The sequence below is a fragment of the Rhinoderma darwinii genome, chromosome 5, assembly GCF_050947455.1.
Source record: "Rhinoderma darwinii isolate aRhiDar2 chromosome 5, aRhiDar2.hap1, whole genome shotgun sequence".
Taxonomy (NCBI): domain Eukaryota; kingdom Metazoa; phylum Chordata; class Amphibia; order Anura; family Rhinodermatidae; genus Rhinoderma; species Rhinoderma darwinii.
In genome coordinates, this window is record NC_134691.1 from 270,891,672 (window position 1) to 270,915,437 (window position 23,766).

At 40.6% G+C, this 23,766-nt stretch overlaps 1 protein-coding gene across 3 annotated transcripts in view; it reads left to right on the forward strand.

Moving 5' to 3' along the window:
- The first annotated feature begins 13,168 nt into the window (after nt 1-13,168).
- ENTPD3 (ectonucleoside triphosphate diphosphohydrolase 3) overlaps nt 13,169-23,766 on the forward strand; it is a 69,734-nt gene continuing 59,136 nt past the window's right edge. For all 3 annotated transcript variants that reach the window (XM_075827141.1, XM_075827143.1, XM_075827142.1), the window contains exon 1: nt 13,169-13,334. The gene's annotated coding sequence lies outside the window, so the exon portion shown is untranslated. The remainder of the gene's footprint in view (nt 13,335-23,766) is intronic.

The window sequence follows — 23,766 nt, forward strand, 5'->3', positions numbered from 1 at the left end:
CACAGTCTATACAGTGATATACTGATGGTGATATACACACACAATGATCAGAGACATGGGAGGATCTCAATTACTTGTAGCTGGCATGATGGCTGTCAAACGTCTCAGAGAGAAACACCTCGACGTGCGTTTTGCACCCTTCGTCAGGAGGATATTATATGACTTGTAGCCTGCATTTTTGTAGCAGTTTTCCCCTCTACAGGCTCTATCTCAGATTCTCAGGTTATGCCTCATGCACACGACCGTAAAAACTCCCGTTATTACCGGTCGTAATTCCGACCCGAAATAACGGGCCCATAGACTTCTATTGGCCACGGGTACCTTCCCGTTTTCTTACGGGAAGGTGCCCGTGCCGTTGAAAAAGATAGAACATGTTCTATTTTTTTATTTTACGGGCCGTGCTACTATACTTTATAATGGGAGCACAGCCCGGAAAAACGGCCGGCTGCCCATGCCCGGCCATGCCCGTAATTACGAGTCGCAATTACTGGCACGGTCGTGTGCATGGGGCCTTACTCTGAGCTAGTGGGTGGTGTCTAACTGCTATGATGTCTCCCAAACACGTCACACATAGAGAAGACAACATCCTGCTTCCCAATCTCTTTGTAGAACACCCTCAGAATAAGCAGAAGCAGCATGAAGGACATCATACAGCAGTACTGAGCAGTATGGATGTCAAACCAGCACTGGGGTGACATATAACCCTTACTAGGAAGTTGCTGCAGCGTTTGTGTGTGTCTCTCTGCCTCACTTTGCTCCTGCTCCCTACTCCCCCTCCCCTCTCCTTATACTTCTATAAGCAGTTGTAACCTGATCCCTCAGTTAGCTAATAGTCCATCTGGCCTCTCAACACAGATTTTAGCAGTGAATTGAGAGTGAATGATCAGTGCAAGGGCAGAAAAGACTAAAAAGTGGCGAAAGAGGCATTTTTCTCTGATAAGATATGTTTTAAAAGTTTTATTTATATTTGCTTGTACTATTCATTCATGCAAAGTCTGTTGTAAGGTTAGTGACCATTTATAGTACTGTGACCATATATAGTGACCATATATAGTACTGTGCAAACGTTTTAGGCAGTTCTGGGAAAATGCTGCAAAGTAAGAATGCTTTCAAAAATAGAAGTGTTAATAGTTTTTTATCAATTAACAAAATACAAAGGGAATGAATAGAAAATAAATTTAAATCAAATCAATATTTGGTGTGACCACCCTTTGCCTTTAAAACTGCATCAATTTTTCTAGGTACACTTCAAAGTCATGGATTTTGCAGGATTATAGTCAGGTGTATGATTAATCAATTACACCATACAGGTGATAATAATCATAATTTTCATATGATGTTTGGAACACAGTCATTAACTGTAACAGAAACAGATGTGTAGGAGGCTTAAAACTGGGTGAAGGACAGCCAAACCATGCTACAATGGTGAGGTTGTGGAAGACAGTTTCATGTCACAGGTCCAGCATGGCAAGACTGAGCACAGAAACAAGACCCAAGGTAGTTACTGCATCAGCAAGGTCCCTGCCAGGCAAACAATTCAAAGCAGACTGGGGTTTCAAGATGTGCTGTTCAAGCTCTTTTGAAGAAGCACAAAGAAACGGGCAACGTTGAGGACCGTAGATGCTGAGGTTTTGGCCAAGGAAGCAGTATAGCAGATCAAGGACACATCATTCTTACTTTTCTTCAAAATCATTAGATGTCAAGCTGTGTCATCAGCTCAGAACTGGCAGAAACCAGTGGGACCCAGTGGGACCCATATATTGTTCGGAGAAGTCTGGCCAGAAGTGGTCTTCATGGAAGAATTGTGGCCAAAATGCCATACCTTCGACATGGAAACGAGGCAAGTGATTAACTATGCACGAAAACATAGGAACTGGGGTGCAGAAAAATGGCAGCAGATGCTCTGGACTAGTCAAAATGTGAAATATTTGCTCTAACATAAGGCAGTTTGTTCGCCAAAGGGCTGGAGAGTAGTACAATAATGAGTGTCAGCATTCAACAGTAAAGTAAATTTGGGGCCACATTTCAGCATATATATTTGGGGATTTTGTCAGGACTAATGGTGTCCTCAATGCTGAGAAACACAGGCAGATACTTATCCATCATGTAATACCATCAAGGAGGCGTCTGATTGGCTCCAAATTTATTCTGCAGCAGGACAAGTAGTGCAGTGTATTGTACAGGGGATCAGAAGATCAGGCCTTCAAGTCCCCTAGTAAGTGTAAAAGAAAATGTTTTAGAAAAATAAATAAAAGTTTTACATAATAAAAACAAGAACCGCCCTGTTTCCTAGTTCAAGTCCTTTATAATTCGAAAATAATGAATAAATAAAAAAAAAACTATACATAATAGGTATCGCCGCGTTCATATTGGCCTAAACTATAGAAAAATCATATTATTTATCCTGCATAATGAACACTGTAATAAAAAAATTTAAATAAAACAATGGCAGAATTTCCTTTATTGGTCACCTTGTTTCCAAAAATGGGAATAAAATGTGATCAAAGTAGCAATTACCCCAAAATGGTACCAATAAAAACTACAGTTTGACATGCAAAAAAAAAGCCCTCACTCCGCTACGTCGACAAAAAAAAAAAAGTTATGGCTCTCAGAATATGGTGACACTAAAACATTATTTTATTTAGAAAAAAAGTGTTTTCATTGTGTAAATATAGTAAAACAATTAAAAACTATATAAATTTGGTATTTTCGTAATCTTATCGAACTGCAGAATAAAGTAAATATGTTGTTTATACTGCATGGTGAACGCCGTAAAAAAATATATAAAAAACAGTGACAGAATTTCGGTTTTTTGGTCTCCTCACCTTCCAAAAATTTTTATAAAAACTGATCAAAAAAATCACATGTACCCCAAATCGATACTAATAAAAACTACAGCTTGCCCATGAAAGTCAAGCACTCACACAGCTCGTCAATGGGAAAATAAAAAGTTATGAATCTCGAAATGCAATGATGCAAAATGACGGCCCAGACTAATTTATATGTGCAGCAGTTCTTCACCAAAAACCCCACGTCAACATTTGCTAGGCCCCATAGGTAGACCCTGTAAATGCAGCAGAAACTATGACAATTTAGGTTCTTGTGCTGCATATGGGGCTAGTGAAGAAGTCAAAGATTAGGCAATATCGGAGTGTGGAAATTTTGTATAATACCACAGACACCCTGACTCCTGCCCCCAAAAAATTGGCTTGTGCATAAAGAATTGGTTCAAAGTGTATGTCACTATCCATGGATAATTAATTTTATTATTTATTTACCCCATTATTATACCACCTTATTATGCACTGATATACTCCACTAAACTTACCTATGCTCCCACATTATAAACTGAACCACCAGTAAACCCCTAAACAAACTACCAAACAAAATCTGCTCTTCAAAAGCCATATGGCACTCCTTCTGAGCCTGGCAGTGTGCCCAAACAGCAGTTAATGACCACATGTGGGACAATACTACACTCCAGAGGACCAGCTTAACAATTTACTGGGTGTGTGTCTCTAGTGGTACAAGCTGAGCACAACATATTGAGCACTGAAATAGCATATCTGTGGAAAAATTGACATTTTCAATCCGCAATATCCACCATGTACTAATTTTGCCTCACTGTGCGTGCAGATGCACCATTCCAGAGCAAGCTCTGCACTGGTGTTGAAATGATCCCATAGCTGAATCCACTTTTAGAGACGGTCCTGGCATTTGTTGTATTTTTTTGGGCCGCCCTGAAGTCTTCTTCACAGCAATTGAACCTCTCTCCTTGAAGTTCTTGATGATCCGATAAATGGTTGATTTACGGGCAATCTTACAAGCAGCAATGTCCTTGCCAGTCTAGCCCTTTTGATGCAAAGCAATAATGACTGCACGTGTTTCCTTGGAGGCATGGTTAACAGAAGAAGACAGTGATTTCAAGCACCATCCCCCTTTTAAAGCAACCAGTCTGCTCTTATAATTAAATTAGCATGACAGAGTGATATAAGCTGACTTGTCCTCATTAACACTTTCTCCTGAGCTAACGAGAAGATCACTAAAATGATGTTAGCCGGTCATTTTGTGGCAGGGCTGAAATGCAGTGGAAGTGGGGTTTTTGTGATTAAGCCAATTTTCATGGCAAGGTATGACTTTGCAATTAATTACAATTCATCTGATCACTCTTTATAACAATCTAGAATTAATGAAAATTGCCACCATAAAAATTAAAGCAGCAAGCTTTGTGAAGACTACAATTTGTGTCAGTCTCAAAACTTTTGGCCAGGACTGTATATATGAGCCCAAGAAAGGTAGTCCGCTCTAATCAACCAGGCAAAGCTAAATAATGACAAAATCCAGACCAAAGGCATTGCCTGCCAATGCCCAAACAAAGAGATAACAGAATCATTGATTAGCAGTTGTCCTTAGAGCAGCAGAGCGTTAAGGCCCTTTTAGACCGGCCGATAAGTGGCCGGTGCAGCGAGCACCAATCAAAGAGACATCGATGATCGGCGCTTGCTTTGCTTCTGTCACACGGAGCTATTGATGGGAAGGAGCGGTCGTTACTCCGATCGCTCGTCCCCATTCATTATTATCATGTTGGAAGTGGGTCTCCCTGTTTACACAGGGAGATGTACTGCCGACAACGATAATATTTTTTCTTTTTAAAACGATACGACCAGCAGATGATCGAGCGTTTGCTCGGTCATCTGCTGATTGTTCCCCTGTTTACACAGGGCAATTATCGGCAACGAGCGTTATATTAACCCCTTAAGGACGCAGCCACTTTTGGACCAAATGACACAGCATCATTTTTTTGACGTGTCACTTTATGTGGTAATAACTCCGGAATGCTTTTACCTATCCAAGCGATTATGAGATTGTTTTCTATTATAATTACAATTACAATTCTATATTGTACTTTATGTTAGTGAAAAAATTTGGTCAATAAATTCAATATTTTTTGTGAAAAACACCAAAATGTAGAAAAAATTTGCAAAAATGTGCATTTTTCTAAATTCAAATGCATCTGCTTGTGAGACAGATAGTTATACCACACAAAATAGCGACTAGTTAACATTTCCCATATGTCTACTTTATGTTTGCATCATTATTTGAACATCCTTTTATTTTTCAAGGACGTTACAAGGCTTATAAGTTTAGCAGCAATTTCTCACATTTTCAAGAAAATTTTAAAAGGCAATTTTTTTAGGGAGCAGTTCAGATCTGAAGTAGCTTTGAGGGCCTTATATATTAGGAACCCCAACAAATCACCCCATTTTAAAAATTGCACCCCTTAAAGTATTCATAACAGCATTTAAAAAGTTTATTAACCCTTTATGCGTTTCACAGGAATTAAAGCAAAGTGGAAGGGAAATTTGCAAATGAAATTTTTTTTCATAAATTCCATTTGAATCCATTTTTCCTGTAATACTGAAGATTTTTACCAGTGAAACACAACTGAATATTTATTGCCCTGATTCTGCAGTTTTTAGAAATATCCCACATGTGGCCCTAGTGTGCTACGGGCCGGAAACAAAGGCCCCAGAAGCAAAGGAGCACCCAGTGGATTTTTTTGGCCTTCCTTTTCTTAAATTATATTTCAGGCACCATGTCAGGTTCGAAGAGGTATTGTGGTGCAAAAACAAAGGAAACCCCCCAAAAGTGACTCCATTTGGGAAACTACACCCCTAGAGGAATTAATCTAGGGGTATAGTGAGCATTTTGACCACACAGGTATTTCATAGATTTCATTAGAATTGGGCAGTGAAAATGAAAAATTACATTATTTTCCAATAAGATGTAGCTTTACCTCAGAATTTTTAATTTTTTTGAAAAAATAAATGAGGAAAAGCACCCCAACATTTGTAAAGCAACTTCTTTAGAGTACGGAAATACCCAACATGTGGTCATAAACTGCTGTTTGGGCAAGCGTCAGGACTCAGAAGGGAAGGCACGCCATTTAGCTTTTGGAGTACAGATTTTGCTGGATTGATTTCTCGGCACCATGTCGCATTTGTAAAGCTCCTAAGCTACCAGTACAGTGGAAACCCCCCCAAAAGTAACTCAATTTGAGAAACTACACCCCTAGAGGAATTCAACTAGGGGTGTAGTGAGCATTTTAACCCCCCCAGGTGTTTCATAGATTTCATTATAATTGGGCAGTAAAAGTGAAAAAAAAAATTTTTTTTTCAACTAAGACGTAGTTTTAGGTCAAAATGTTTCATTTTCTCTTCAAATAAAGGATACAAAAAGCACATAACATTTGTAAAGCAACTTCTCCGGAGTACGGAAATACCCCATATGTGGCAATAAACCACTATATGAATACACATCAGGGCTCAGAACGGAAGGAGCGCCATTTGGCTTTTGGAGAGCAGATTTTGCTTGATTGGTTTTTCTGCACTGTGTCACTTTTGCAAAGCCCCTTTGGTACCAGTACAGTGGAAACTACCCAAAAGTGACTCCATTTGGCAAACTACACACATTGAGGAATTCATCTAGAGGGGTAGTGAGTATTTTGACCCCACAGGTGTCTCATAGATTTTATTAGAAATGGACAGTGAAAATTAAAAATTACATTATTTTCCAATAAGACGTAGCATTAGTTCCACATTTTTCATTTTCTCAACAAATAAAGGAGAAAAAGCACCATAACATTTGTAAAGCAACTTCTTCAGAGTAGGGAAATACCCCACACGTGGTCATAAACTGCTATTTGGACACACAGCAAGGCTCTAAAGGGAAAGAGCGCCATTTAGTATTTGAAGTGGAGATTTTACAAGATTTGTTTTTTGACACCATGTTGCATTGAGCTATAGTATCAGTACAGTGGTACTCCCAAAAAATTACCCCACTTTGAAAACTAGATCTCGCAAAGAATTTATCAAGGTGTGTAGTGAGCATTTTGACTGCACAAGTGTTTTGCAAAAATGAGTAAACAATAGATGTTGGAGATTGAAAATGGCCGTTTTCCACAGATATGCCATTTCAGTACTCAATGTGTTGTGCCCAGCTTGTACCACCGTAGACACACATCCCATAAATTGTTAAGTGGGTTCTCCCATTGACAGCCGCATTGAAGGGGTTAAATGGCTGCGATCGGCGGTAACTGCCGTCGCCACCTTTGCAGCAGGATGTCAGCTGTGTGTTACAGCTGACAGCCGCTGAAGATGAAGCGCGCATAGCTCCTGTGCCGGCTTTATCTACAGGGCGTGACTGTACGCCCTATTGCGGGAACGCACTTTGAATTTGCACATACAGTCACGCCTAATAGCGGGAAGGGGTTAATGCTCGTCTGCCCAATAATCGTCCTGTGTAAAACCCCCTTTAGTGGTGTCTGGTGTTAAGGTCAGTGTTTAGGGATGGATCCAGAGATAGATATAAGGAAGAGTTAAAGAGGCTCTGTCACCACATTATAAGTGCCCTATCTCCTACATAAGGAGATCGGCACTGTAATGTAGGTGACAGTAATGCTTTTTATTTTTAAAAAAACGATCTATTTTCACAACGTTAGGAGCGATTTTGGTTTATGCTAATGAGCTTTCTTAATGCCCAAGTGGCCGTATTTTTACTTTGGACCAAGTGGGCGTTGTACAGAGGAGTGCATGACGCTGACCAATCGGCATCATGCACTCCTCTCCATTCATTTACACTGCACTAGCGATATAGTTATATCACTATGTGCAGCCTCATACACAAACCCTAACATTACTACAGTGTCCTGATAATGAATACACATGACCATCCAGCCTGGACGTCATGTGTACTCAGAATCCTGACACTTCTGAATCTTTTTTGTGAGATTCCGGCAAGTGAAACTAAATCTCGCGAGATTACGGAGCTAAACGAGATTTCGTTTCACTTGCCGGAATCTCACAAAAAAGATTCAGAAGTGTCAGGATTCTGAGTACACATGACGTCCAGGCTGGATGGTCATGTGTATTCATTATCAGGACACTGTAGTAATGTTAGGGTTTGTGTATGAGGCTGCACATAGCGATATAACTATATCGCTAGTGCAGTGTAAATGAATGGAGAGGAGTGCATGATGCCGATTGGTCAGCGTCATGCACTCCTCTGTACAACGCTCACTTGGTCGAAAGGAAAAATACGCCCACTTAGGCATTAAGAAAGCTCATTAGCATAAACCAAAATCGCTCCTAACGTTGTGAAAATAGATAGTTTTTTTAAATAAAAAGCATTACTGTCACCTACATTATAGCGCTGATCTCCTTATGTAGGAGATAGGGCACTTATAATGTGGTGACAGAGCCTCTTTAAGACCCTTTTACATGGGCCAATTATCGTGAAAACGATCGTTCATAGAACGCTTGTTGTTGATAATTGCCCTGTGTAAACAGGGCAGCGATCAGCAGATGAACGAGCAAACGTAGGGGACAGCTCCAGGACAGTGATGTCAGGGACTTCTCCTGGAGCATTACCCTACTCGTGAAGCGAAAACCCCAGTGCTGTAATCGGTGATTCTGCTTCAGCAGAAGTTCCTGACTTCACTGTCCATATATGGACAGTGACGTCAGGGACTTCTGAAGCGGAATCCCCGGCGTTGTGGCCGGTGATTCCGCAACAGGAAAAGTCTCTGACGTCACTTTCCATATATGGACATTGAAGTCGGGGACCTCTCCTGGAGCGGTCCCCTACAGGAAAGTAGGGTGGTACCATCTATGCGGGGTAGCATCTATGAGGGGTGGCTATGTTGAAGGGTGCAGTGTAGCACTACCTACAGGGGGTCGGTGTGGCAATACCTATAGGGGGGCTGTGTGGCATTACCTACAGGGGGGCTGTGTGGCATTACCTACAGGGTGTTGTGTGGCACTACCTACAGGGGGGTCTGTGTGGCACTACCTACAAGGGGGTCTGTGTGGCACTACCTACAAGGGGGCTGTAGCAGTATATACAGAGGGCAGTGTGTGGCATTATCTAAAGAGGGCAGTGTGTGGCATTATCTACAGAGGGCAGTGTGTGGTATTATCTACAGAGGGCAGGGTGTGGCATTATCTACAGAGGGAAGTGTGTAGCAGAAAATGTACAAATTAAATTCATCCATTTTTAATATGGAGAGGAAAAAAACGCATGCAAAACGGGTCAAAATCGGCCGTTAAAAATGGAAACACGGAACGGAAACGGAACGGATGCAAAATGACCGAGAAATACTGACCAAAAGGGCAGTTTTAATCGGCCGACACTCGGACCCTGTCGTGTGAATAGAGCCTTACATAGGACTGCAGGTAACATCTACATTATCTGTACTCAGAGAGTTATTACTGTGTTATCTGTGACGTTACATAGGACTGGATGTGACACTACTACATTATACCTTTACCCTGGGGGAATAATCTATTATTCAGCAAACGCTTCAGAATTTTTCTTAGGTTTCAAATTTTGGTAATTAGGTTTTAAAATACAATTATTTAAAAAAAAAACAAAAAAAACAACTTATTATCATTCCTTTTGCTAACAAACCCATGTAACAGGTTTTCTATACTAGTATTGTATATGTGAGGAAAATACCATCACTCTAAGCCAGGGGTGGGCAAACTTTTTGACTCGCGGGCCACAATGGGTTCTAAAATTTGACAGAGGGGCCGGGCCAGGAGCATTTGGAGGGAGTGTTTGGGCCGGATATACTAAAGCATTAAATGTAGTGTGTGCAAACCTCATAGCACAGTAAGAACACTACAACCCAATTTATTAACTGTCTTTCAAATGTGAAAAATAGCCCTTATCAGTTAATAAATTTGTCTCAAGGAATATGCAAGATATGGCATTTACATACTATTTCGCAGATACTGGGAGGAGGAAATGTAAATAGATTAAAATAACATACGCACTGTGATTTATCAAGAAAAAAGTTCTGTTGACTCTGTAAATTAGCTGCCAACCTCTGAGCAGTAGCCGCCCGTTCTTGTGTTGACTGCTTGCTAGCATAGTTTGCATGCTTCGTGGCAAAGTGACGGCTGATATTGTACTCTTTGAAAACCGAAGGGCTTAATGGTGACGTGAAACGAAGTGAAAATTAAAGTGAAATAAAGAGAAATACGCGCCACATTAACCCCTTAATGACCGGGCCATTTTGCACGTTAATGACCAAGGATTATTTTTTGTTTTTCCACGGTCGCATTCCAAGAGTCGTAACTCTTTTTTTATTCCGTCGACATAGCCGTATAAGGGCTTGTTTTTTCCGGGACGAGTTGTATTTTGTAATTGTACCATTTTTAGATGCTTATAACATATTGATTAACTTTTATTAACTTTATTTTAGGAGAGAATTGAAAATAAGCAGCTATTCCAGCATTAATTTTCACGTTATAAATTTACGCCGTTTACTATGCAGCGTAAATAACATGTTAACTTTATTCTACGGGTCAGCACGATTACAGGGATACCAAATGTGTAAAGGTTTTATATGTTTTTTCTACGTTTGCACAATAAAAACCCTTTTAGAAAAAAATTACTTGTTTTTGCATCGCCGCGTTCCAAGAGGCGTAATTTTTTTATTTTTCCGTCGATGTGGCCGTACGTGGGATTGATTTTTGCGGGACAATGTGTAGTTTTCATTAGTACTATTTTGGGGTACATAGGACTTATAGATGAACTTTTATTTTATTTTTTTATGGGGGGAATGGGAGAAAAGAGAGAATTTTGCCGTTGTTTTTTGCGTTTTCTTTGGACGCCGTTCATCCGGCGGTTTAATTAATGTGTTCATTTTATTGGTCAAGTTGTTACGATCGCGGGGATACCATATATGTGTATGTGTGATTTGTTTTGACCGTTTTATTAAATAAAACCACTTTTTGGGGCAAAAAAGTAGTTTTATTTGACTTTGACTGTAATTTTTTTTATTTTTTTTTTCACAAACTTTATTTAACGGTTTTACTTTTTTTTTTTTAGTCCCACCAGGGGACTTCACTATGCGATGTGCCGATCGCATATATAATGCTTTGGTATACTTCGTATACCGAAGCATTATTGCCTGTCAGTGTAAAACTGACAGGCAACCTGTTAGGTCATGCCTCTGGCATCGCCTAACAGGCAGATGCTGAAGACAGACCTGGGGGTCTTTGTTAGACCCCCGGCTGTCATGGAAACCCGACGGCGACCCGCGATTTGTTTGCGGGGGCGCCGATCGGGAGACAGAGGGAGTTCCCCCCTCTGTCAAACACATTAAATGCCGCTGTCACTGTTGACAGCGGCATTTAATGGGTTAAACTGCCGGAATCGGCGCGTGCTTCGATTCCGGCAGTTGCAGCAGGAGCCAGGCTGTGTATAACAGCCGTGCTCCTGCCGCTGATCGCGTGGGTAAACTGTCAGTACCCGCGCGATCACAGGACGGATATATCCGTCCTCCTGCGCGAACTAGCAGCTGCTGAGGACGGATATATCTTGGACAAGTTCGGCGGGCCGGATTAAAAAGCCTAACGGGCCGTATGTGGCCCGCGGGCCGTAGTTTGCCCATGTCTGCTCTAAGCTGTTGTGGTTTTAAACTGTACAATATACTTTTAGTGTTTGTAAAGTATTTTAAAAAGCTTCAAACCTTCCCTAACCATGATGCATCAACTAATCAGACTGTAACACTTTTTCTAACTAACATATGAGTTCTTTCTTTTCGAGCTTTGTCTAAATGTGATAGTTGGAGCTCTAATGGAGTCAAGAGCCACATTTTAAGCCCCCTTATTGAGGCAGGTTGACCTATACTCTGAATAGGTGATAAATGTTTGATCGCTAGGAGCCCCACTACTGGGAACCCCACCGATCACTATTGTGGGGGTCCAGAGTTACTCATTCATCCTCTATTCCATGCATCCATCCCCCAGGAGTTTGTATGGAGGGGCGATTGAGCATGTGTGCTGCCACTTGCTCTGTTAGCCATTAGCAATCTAACATTTATAAATGTTTAGTGTGGGAAGGCCCCCGTTAAAGAGGCTCTGTCACCACATTATAAGTGGCCTATCTTGTACATAATATGATCGGCGCTGTAATGTAGATGACAACAGTGTTTTTTATTTAGAAAAACTATCATTTTTGACGGAGTTATGACCTATTTTAGCTTTATGCTAATGAGTTTCTTAATGGACAACTGGGCATGTTTTACTTTTTGACCAAGTGGGCGTTGTGGAGAGAAGTGTATGACGCTGACCAATCAGTGACCAATCAGCGTCATACACCTCTCCCCATTCATTTACACAGCATATAGTGATCTTATTACATCATTATGTGCAGCCACATACACACACATTAACGTTACTTAAGTGTCCTGAAAGTGAATATACATTACCTCCAGCCAGGACGTGATGTCTATTCAGAATCCTGACACTTCTGTAGCGTTTCTGTGAGATTTACAGCAAGGCAATCTTACGTTGTAACCTGTCATTTAAAATGAAATTACGCTTGCCTTGCTGTAAATCTCACAGAGACGCTACAGAAGTGTCAGGATTCTGAATAGACATCACGTCCTGGCTGGAGGTAATGTATATTCATTGTCAGGACACTGCAGTAACATTATAGTGTGTTTATGTGGCTGCACATAGTGATGTAATAAGATCACTATATGCTGTGTAAATGAATCGGGAGAAGTGTATGACGCGGATTGGTCACTGATTGGTCACTGATTGGTCATTGATTGGTCAGCGTCATACACTTCTCTCCACAATGCCCACTTGGTCAAAAAGTAAAACACGTCCAGTTGTCCATTAAGAAAGGCATTAGCATAAAGCTAAGATAGGCCACTTATAATGTGGTGACAGAGCCTCTATAAGCACAGGTAATTATTACATATTTTGTCTATCATTTTGGTTGCATTGTTTGTTGTCATTCTACTATAGTAAAGATTTGTCTTTCATGTAATCTATGGGTTGTAAGGGCTGAATAAATTGTATTTTATTTATTATACTTTAAATGCTACAACAACTGAAATATAATCAGTTTCCAGGTACAAATGTGAATATTTAAAACATTTTGGGGGATATTTCCCAGTAATAATAAGATTTTCACATAGACCCCAGATTTTGGAAAGTAATAATATGAGCAGTGTTGCTGAGGAATGTGCCCGCTCTGCCTACCTGCTGTGGAATGATCTCCCCCCTTTGCCTCTTTGTTAATTCCTTGGACACTCCCCTGCTGGAGGTGTGGTTAGCATAGCAGCCCTATCTCTAGAGCACAATGCTACATTTGCACCCATTCATTTCCACACTGCTCACTTCATCCTTGCTGCCTTACTTTTGTGCTTCCGCTCGAAGCACTGGAAAGATACTGTACTTTCTTTCTGCATATGACTGAGCTGCATGTGACCGTCAGGTCTGGACTATTTATACACTGAGGTGGAAAGAACGGTAAGAATTATTTATTAAATTACTTATGTACTGTATACATAAGACTTGTAAATAGTTTCCCATAGATTGTTAGTATATAGATCTATAGCCTTTTATGTAATGATTTTTTCATGCAATATGTCAAAATATCATAATAATATTAATTATTGCACCGATATAAGATCAACTGTAATATTTTGGATTATGGGAAAATGTATTGGACTTGTTTCCAACTATATCAATTATTGATGATTACGCATGACATGTCTTTGGCTATCTATAAATGTTTAAGCTGGCCATACACTGGTGGCTCTAGTCATCTGAGAGACCATGTCAGTTGTTTATTATAGGCAAGTATTGGTCAAAGGGTATGTCTGGCAATATTATTGTCACATCATCAATATTCGCTTATACCACCTAGTCACAGACCTATGCAGGGATCTACGTATACTGTCATTTTGTTGTTTTAATAAATGGCACTGTCATTCAAAATGACAATATAGCCAGACATCCAAAATCACTAATATATGACCAGCTTTATCCCACATACCATGGGCCATTGTTACATTTCCATGATTAACTGGTTTATTTATGGGACATTCAGCCTACTGCAAACTATTATGTAAAGAAAAAGGACAATCACTATGTATATGGCAAACTTACAACCCTTGGATAATGTCCATGTATCCTCTCTATTCACACTGCAGATATGGGGAACCAACAGGACTGGATGTACTTCTCAAATAATCTTTTTATGTTTGTAGACATAGGATTATGTGATACCAGTTGGGTTATTGCACATCTATTGCATGATATGCTTAATCTTTGGTTGGAGAAATGTGAGTTTTCGTTACACTTGATATATATGGCAGAGGCGTAGCTAGGTTCTCCAGCACCCGGGGCAAAGATTCAGTTTGGCGCCCCCCCCCCCAACCTCTTTCCCGACATCTCCTTCCCCCTCGCCGTGTTTGTTTTCTCTACCAATCGACGTGTCATTTCTTTTTATGTAACGCAAGCATAAAATTATTTGTACATTTCACAAGCAATATGGTTCTATACACAACACAAGAACCAAGCTCACTACATATATACAACACCAGCACAAATACAGCTCAATTTAGTGCAACCCCTGCTGTATAGGTGTGTACGGCGTAAAACTACAGCTCCCAGCATGACCCGAACAATGATAAGGATATGCTGGGAGATGCCGTTTCACAAAAAATAAATCCTATCATAATCATACCACCCATCATCTCACTGCAGATCATACAGTGACTACATTACTGATTAGAGGCAGAATGAACATTTACATTAAGTGACTCACCGGTGACGTCTCAGATTCTAGTTCTTTTTCTCCATTTGGTCCAGACCTCTATGATGACTTCTCCCGGTCACAGCCCATTTCTGCAGTTTGCCGCTTAGATGTCTTCAGCTTCTCACTTTTCCAAAATTTCTGCACCTATAAATAAATATAAAGTTATCATTATACCACACACTACACCCCTAAATATAATAGTGCCATACACTGCACCTCTAATTATAATAGCACCATACACCGTGTCCCACACACACACACTGTGCCCCCTGTAGATAGTGCCTGCCATAGAGCCCCCTGTAGATAGTGCCTGCCATAGAGCCCCTGTAGATAGTGCCCCCATATAGACCACCACTGTATATAGTGTCCCACAAATAACTCCCCCTATAGTGCTCTAGATAGCACACCCCTGTATATAGCCCCCTGTAGATATAGCCCACCCCTGTATAAAGAGCTCTACAGATAGCCCAACCATGTATGTAGCCCCCCTGTAGATATAGCCCACCCCTGTATATAGTGCTCCACATATAGTCCACCCCTGTATATAGTGTTTCACAGATAGCCCACCCCTGTATATAGCCCCCCCCTTGTACATATAGTCCACCCCTGTATATAGTGCTCCACTAGATAGTCCACCCCTGTATATAGTGCTCCACAGATAGCCCACCCTTGTATATAGTATATACAGGGGTGGGCTATCTGTGGAGCACTATATACAGGGGTGGACTATATGTACAAGGGGGCTATATACAGGGGTGGGCTTTCTGTGGAGCACTATAGGGGGGAGCTATTTGTGGGATACTATATACAGGGGTGGGCTATATCTACAGGGGGACTATATACAGGGGTGGGCTATATCTACAGGGGGGCTATATCTACAGGGGGACCATATCTACAGGGCTGGGCTATACACAGGGCTGGGATATACACAGGGGGGCTATATCTACAGGGGTGGGCTATACACAGGGGGGCTATATCTACAGGGGTGGGCTATACATAGGGGGGCTATATACAGGGGTGGGCTATATACAGGGGGAATATATCTACAGGGGGCTATATCTACAGGGCTGGGCTATATACAGGGTGACTATATCTACAGGGGGGGCTATATACTGGGGTGGGCTATCTATGGAGCACCATATACAGGGGTGGGCTATATATACAGGGGGCTTTATACTATATAGCCCACCCCTGTATATGGTGCTCTATAGACAGCCCACTCCAGTATATAGCCCCCTGTAGATATAGTCCCCCTGTAGATATAGTCCCCCTGTAGATATAGTCCCCCTGTATATAGCCCAGCAGATATAGTCCCCCTGTATATAGCCCACCCCTGTAGATAGTCCCCCTGTATATAGCCCCCCTGTAGATATAGGCCCCCCTGTAGATATAGTCCCCCTGTAGACATAGTCCCCCTGTAGATATAGTCCCCCTGTATATAGCCCCCCTGTAGATATAGTCCCCCTGTATATAGCCCAGCAGATATAGTCCCCCTGTATATAGCCCAGCCCTGTAGATATAGTCCCCCTGTATATAGCCCAGCCCTGTAGATATAGTCCCCCTGTAGATATAGTCCCCCTGTAGATATAGTCCCCCTGTAGATATAGTCCCCCTGTAGATATAGCCCCCCTGTAGATATAGTCCCCCTGTATATAGCCCTGTAGATATAGTCCCCTTGTATATAGCCCAGCCCTGTAGATATAGTCCCCCTGTAGATATAGTCCCCCTGTAGATATAGTCCCCCTGTATATAGTCCCCCTGTAGATATAGCCCCCCTGTAGATATAGTCCCCCTGTATATAGCCCAGCCCTGTAGATATAGTCCCCCTGTAGATAGACACCCCCGTAGATAAAGTCCCCCCGCAGATACAGCCACACGTCTATTACAATTTAAAAAATATATAATAATTCAAACTCACCTTATTCCCGCTCCGACGCCGTCCGACAGCCATGGAGACCTGCTCTCTTCTGCGCAGGTCTCCTGGGGGTTGAACGCGGCGTCTATGAAAGGCGCTGATTGGCTGGGCAGGATGACTTTCCCTGCCGGTCAGTCAGCGCCTTTCATCGATGGAAGCGTCACTGGTACAAAAGGTACTAGTCGCTTCATTCGTGGAGAGGCGCTGAATGGCCGGGCACGGAACGTGCCCGGTCATTCATTGCTTCTAATTGTACCTGTGTCCTTGCGACACAGGTACAATTATAGTGCAGGAGGAGGGGGCTCTGGCGCCCCCTCTGAATTGCGCCCGGGGCAAGTGCCCCGCCTGCCCCCCCCCTAGCTACGCCCCTGTATATGGGTTCTAATTAACTTATCCATTCTCCTGCTGTAAAATGTGTTATCTATCATCACAATTGTTACAGTTCACTAACATAGCTAAAAATCATGGGATGTGGATTTGCAGCATATTGTTCAGTAGAATACATTTTCTTACAATGCAAGTCTTATTAGCTAATCTCACATTGACCAAACAAGATAAATTGATAACAATAAAGGCTGTTTACACTAGGAGATTGGCAATAAATTGTTGTCAATTAGCAATATCTTTCCAATTGTTATGACTTCTGTTAACAATAATGTGCGGAATGGTTTATATTTGATAATCAAGTCACAATTGAGAAGAAAAAATGTTTTGCTTAAAGGAACAGTGTCATCACAAATTATTTTTTTATATGTTAAAGATGTTAGTGCTTTATTAAAAACGTTTATATTCATTTGTGTGTTTGTGTTTTACTTTTTCTTATTTTTACACTTTTTCTTCCCTATGGGGGCTGCCATTTTTTGTTCCATTTCTGTCTGTGTCGATTAACGACACATACAGACATGGAATACGGCAGCCACAGTCCCATAGGGACTGCGAACGGCTCCCGTCCCATTGACTTCAGTGTACGGCGTCTGTGTGGGAACTGCGCATGCGCCGCTCCCACACAGTCCAATTCGAAATTGGCGCCGTCCGGCGCCATTTTCCTGTGGACCGGAAGTCGCGGCCGGACAGTAATATTACTACTTCCGGTCGCGGCATCCGGATTTGTGCACTTGGACCAGCGGCAGCAAACGGAGCGGACGGGCCGGAGGGAGCCGCGGCGGCAGGAGCAGGTAAGAGAATTCAATGTATGTTCGTGTTTGTGTGTGTTTACTACTGTATGTAAACCTACTACGCTGTGTGTTAGCTCAAAAAATGGCGACACACAGCGTAGGAGGTTACACCGTTCAAACCCCTCGTTTATCCCGGCACTAGCCAGGATAAAGGAGGGGGGGATGCTGAGAGCTCACTAGAGCGAGGGCTTTTAACCCATTGTTGCAATGCTGCAATTTTGGGAATAGCTCCATCTAGTGACCAAAAATGGGTAGTATTATAAATTAGAATTAATTTATAATATTTCCTGACTATTTCCTGACTCGTGAAAAAAATAAAAAAAATTTGAACCATGTTTAATCACCCACACACTAAATGTTTAATTTTTTAAAAAAAAACATGTTTTTCTGGCAACACATTCCCTTTAATGTTTGGGTAAATCCACATGCTGTTGAATTGCGGTGGATTATCAGTGCTGATTTTGCACTGAATTTCCGCAGCAATTTATAGCGCAATACATATGGATGGATTTTAAAAACCCCATGTATCCACATGGAATTCAGGGCATGCCACGAATTTGACACACATTTGTCGCAGGTTTCCCACTTTGCAATACATAGGGCGAAATCCGCATGCAACACTTGTGCTTTGAAATCCGCAACGACAAATGTTTGCAATGTGTGGACTCCTGGGCGCCAATACAAAATCTGTAATAGGGACCCCCATCTGCCATTTGCCATTTATAATACTGGTGTCATCTTATCTGGCAGAGGGGCCTTTGGGTTTCCTCATGCACCAGTGTTTGAATGTGACTACTACCTCTGCACTGCCTAAAGATATAGAGATTATTGTTAAATTCAAGTGTTTTAGCTCAAATTTTACTAATAATCTCTTTATTTAAATGCATAATAATATTATTTTAGCTGGGCTTTCATGTAGTGTTTTTTGTTGACATAAATGTTTTCCTCTACCTTATCTCTAATCTCTGATTTATTATTTGCTTGATCGAACAAATGTCTTTACATGCCTATCAGCAGGTACTGGAATTACAGGTCTCTATAATCCCAGGGCCTTATTAATTGACATATATGTTTCAAACAGAGATTCAATATCTCAGGGTCTATGAGTCCAGTGGGCAAGCCTAAATAGTGATTGACAGTTATCTCTGTATGCACACTCATACAGGGATGTAATCATTGAGTGAGAGCAGCCAACAGGCGGGCCTACCTAGTGATTGACAACTATCTCTGTATACACACTCATACAGGGATGTCTCTCAATCATTGAGTGAGACCGGCCAACAGGCGGGCCTACCTAGTGAGTGACAGCTATCTCTGTATAAACACTCATACAGGGATGTCTCTCATCATTGAGTGAGACCGGCGAACAGGCGTGCCTACCTAGTGATTGACAACTATCTCTGTATACACACTCATACAGGGATGTGACATCGTCCATTGGACTCATAGACCCCGAGAAATTAGGAAATTAAAGCAATAAATTACAAGTTATGCTAAATATTTTCCCACAAAACTATGCATCAATCTGCTCAGCACCTCCAGCTCTCTAAAACACTGTCCACAGACAGAGCAACATGTTAAACATGAAAGGCTCCTTTTAAATGGATTGATATTTTCTACAATTCTAGATTTTAGTAAAGCAAAGGTTTAATATCTTTAAAATGTCGTAGCTTTTTTGTAAATAATCTACATGCAAAGCTACATGTGAATTATATTAAATTACATTATAAAACTGTCCATTTTAAGAGAGATCTAATGATGCAAAAAAATGTGTCTTGCCTATAGGCATATCAGAGCGATATTTGAATAACTTCGGAAGATTACAAATTTTTTGGCTCGATTGTATGTGGTTCAGTGATTTTGAAAGCACAGCTTGTTAACACACATAAAGCCTGATATCAAGGCATAAAGTCATGTTATAAGGCAAGACAGATGAGAAATGGCAGATCAGCTGACTGCAAAATGTCAACATGGGGTTCCAGCTGTATGAGCCATACTTGTGTGGGTGCTTCTGGGAAGACTGATGTTCCTAGTTTATCTTGATCACTGTGTATATTTTAACTATATATGAGACAGTTCAAAATGAATGAAAAGCCTTCCATGTGAAGGTAATTTGCTGATGCAGAAGCATTGTTCTTTTGCAATAAATTGAGGAAATGAGTCAACGTGTAGAAGAGAATTAACTATTTGGACTTTTTGGATATAATAATAATTATTTTAGTTATTTGGACAAACACAATATGGAGCTGTATATTATTGAAGTATATAATACCCATAATTAAGGGAGCCTTTATAAGTAATAGACAAATAGGTATTTATGGATTTCATCTTTATAGTGCAAATAACACTAATTTATGAATAATTTCATTGCATTGAGTTTGAGTTGGTCATATACCACACATATCATCACAATTGTTACAGTTCACTAATATAGCCGAAAATCATGGGATGTGGATTTGCAGCATATTGTTCAGTAGAATACATTTTAATACATTGTAAGCCTTATTAGCTAATCTCACATTGACCAAACAAGATAAATTGATTACAATAAAGGCTGTTTACACTAGATTGGCAATAAATTGTTGTCAATTAGCAATATTTTTCGTGTTTTAGCTTTCATGTAGTGTTTTTTGTTTACATAAATGTTTTCCTCTACCTTATCTCTAATCTCTGATTTATTATTTGCTTGATCGAACAAATGTCTTTACATGCCTATCAGCAGGTACTGGAGTTACAGGTCTCTATAATCCCAGGGCCTTATTAATTTACATATATGTTTCAAACAGAGATTCAATCTCTCGGGTTCTGAGTCCAGTGGGCAAGCCTAAATAGTGATTGACAGTTATCTCTGTATGCACACTCATACAGGGATGTAATCATTGAGTGAGACCAGCAAACAGGCGGGCCTACCTAGTGAGTGACAGCTATCTCTCTATGCACACTCATACAAGGATGTAATCATTGAGTGAGACCGGACTTTTTATTTTAGATACTTTTCAAAACTCTCAAAGTAGGTGTAAAAGATAAAGACTATAATAAATTTAGCACACATTATGTGCTCCATTGTTTGATAGATAACGTCAGCACTTTTCGGCTCTGCTCGGAAAGACAGTTAGCTGGAGACGGGATCATAGACTTCTATTAGCCTATCTTCAGCTAACTCTGCCTCCCTAAGAAGAGCTGAGGAGAGCTGAAGTTATACCATTACAGCTGTAGGGGCAGAGTGCTCGGCTGAGTGCTTCTGCTTTTTCGTTTTCATGAATCGGTGGGGGTCTCAGCAACCGGAGCCTCAACCGATCAAAACTTCTGATACGACACTCAAAAGTTTTGTCAAATGACAGTTACTCTATAATAATCCTTTCAATGATGTTAAAAGAGTTGTTTCTTAAAGACAACCCTTTTTTAAATTAAGCCTTTGCAGTAGTCGGCCAATCTCTGAAGGTCTGGCTTTGTAAAGTCCCATTCACTGGCATTGTACTATAAAATTGTTTTCAACAAATATGCCACATCTGAATATAACCTAAAGGGAATCTATTGAATTGAAATTGCAGAGTTTGCGCACTACTTTCAGTGTACATCAATTCTCCCTACATATACATCTAACGTTCCCATAGACTTCTATTAGCCAGACGTATGTCAAAAGAATGTCCTTTTTGCATACATTTGTGTTTTAATACAGTAAAAACCATGCAGCTAAAAACTGCATTGCTAAACCCTGTGGCACACTAAAGGCCTTTGTGATAACACCCTAACAAAGTGACATCAATTTGCATCAGTTTTTAATCATTTTAATCAATCAGCAACCCAGTGACTTTAATAATGATCATAATAGAAATCATGAGGAATGAGGTAAACTGACGCATTTTGGTTCCATAGATTTTATATATATATATATATATATATATATATATTCAAAAGTAGAAATCTTGCAGCACTCCAAATGTGAAAAAATGGTGGTTTTATTCAGCCAACAAACAGCGACGTTTCTGTCCAACAATAGGACCTTTATGATGCTTTTTTGTTGGCTGAAAAAAAACCAACATTTTTTCACATTTGGAGTGCTGCAAGATTTCTACTTTTGTATATTGCTCTGTCCTTGGATCGGGACGACTTGCTTGGCACCTATACATCTGTACTTAGTGAATGCTGCTGCTTTCTGTTGTTTTATATATATATATATATATATATATATATATATATATATATATATATATACACACACAGTTGAGTCACATTATTATGACCACCTCCTACTTTCAACGTCGGCAGCGCATAGGCCATGTAGGAAGTGATGTGTCGTGGGCTGGCTTGGTGGGTATATATGGTGTGCAATAGGCTCTCTGAAAACATATCACTGGTTGTTGCCATGGGTAAAAGGGGCGATTTATCAGAGTTCCAATAAGGGATGATTATTGGCTTTCGGGCCAAGGGTGGCAGTATTTCTCAAACAGCGCAATTTGTGAACTGTTTGCGTGCTGCTGTGGTGAAAGTGTATCGTGAGTGGACAAATGGCACCATTAGGAATAACCGACGTGGCAACTGCGGAGCACCACGTGCCTTTGATGTGAGAGGTGAATGTCGGCTATAAAGGTGCGCAAGGGCCGAATGAGACGCTACTGTGTAGCAGCTCACTGTGAAAATCAACCATGTTACTCCCAGACATGTGTCTAAAGCAACAGTTCAGCGAACCCTACTGCGTATCGGTCTCCGAAGCAGACGGATGGTAACTGCTCCTATGCTAACAAAGGTGCATTTAAAAAAAAAGGCTTTCATTCGCACGGTAGTAACGGAATTGTCACACGGTTAGAAATGTCCAACAGTGGTTGGAAGAGCACGACCAAGATTTACAAGTACTTCCCTTGCCCCCTAATTTGCCAGAGTTTAGCCCAATTAAGCATCTGTGGGACCACCTCGATCATCTTGTTCGGTCCATGAATCCTCCCCCACGCACCCTCCAGCAAATGTGGGATGCACTGCAGTCAGCATGGCTCCAGATTTTTATTTAAACCGAAAAAGAATATCACTTTATTTTAAAGGTCATCTATTCAATGTATATCATTTCGCATATGGGAACCCATACAAAGCACGAACACCAAAGAACTTCCCCTAAATGCTATAATAAGACCAAATCAATCGAATCATAGAAAAATACAAAAATCTTTATTTAAGACAGACAATACAGTTGATCAAAACCTGTTTAAAATGACACCCATAAAAACACAATGTACAATCAGTACGAATAGACAATGTTGTACATAAGGCAGGGCAGAAAAAATGGTGGTGCTATGCATACAATATCAATGAATATAACCATAATCTATATTGTGTTTTTATGGGTGTCATTTTAAACAGGTTTTGATCAAATGTATTGTCTGTCTTAAATAAAGATGTTTGTATTTTTCTATGATTCGATTGATTTGGTCTTATTATAGCATTTAGGGGTAGTTCTTTGGTGTTCGAGCATGGCTCCAGATACCTGAGACAACCTACCAGCACCATATTGAGTCACTCCCAGCCCGTCTAGCTGCTGTCCATGATGCACACGGCGGTTACTTTGGATATTAGCTGGTGGTCATAATAATGTAACTCAACTGTGTGTATATATATATATAAATATATATATATATATATATATATACATATAGATCAATTATCTAGAATAATATAGAAAAACAAGAAACGGAAAAGGAAAAAGTTAGTTTCGATTCCTAGGATAAAAGTAATACTGACAGGGACTTTTTCTAGCAATAATGTGATCCTATGAGAAAAGGGAGGGTCTTGCTATTTCTGTGATACTACTATGACAGTAACACTGGTTGAGCAAACGGGGGTCTGAAGACAGGTCGGTGTCTCACCAACCATAAGGCTCAGTCCAACATATGAGGATGTATGACTTTCTTTATGATGTTCTCAGTAAAAAGGTACATTTACATTAACGAACATTATACATGAAAGAGTGTGTATTATTGAGCTATGTAGTATAATTTACATATATAATCACTAGTGTGTCTATGGTATGTCACTTTCCCTACTCATTGTCATGTTACC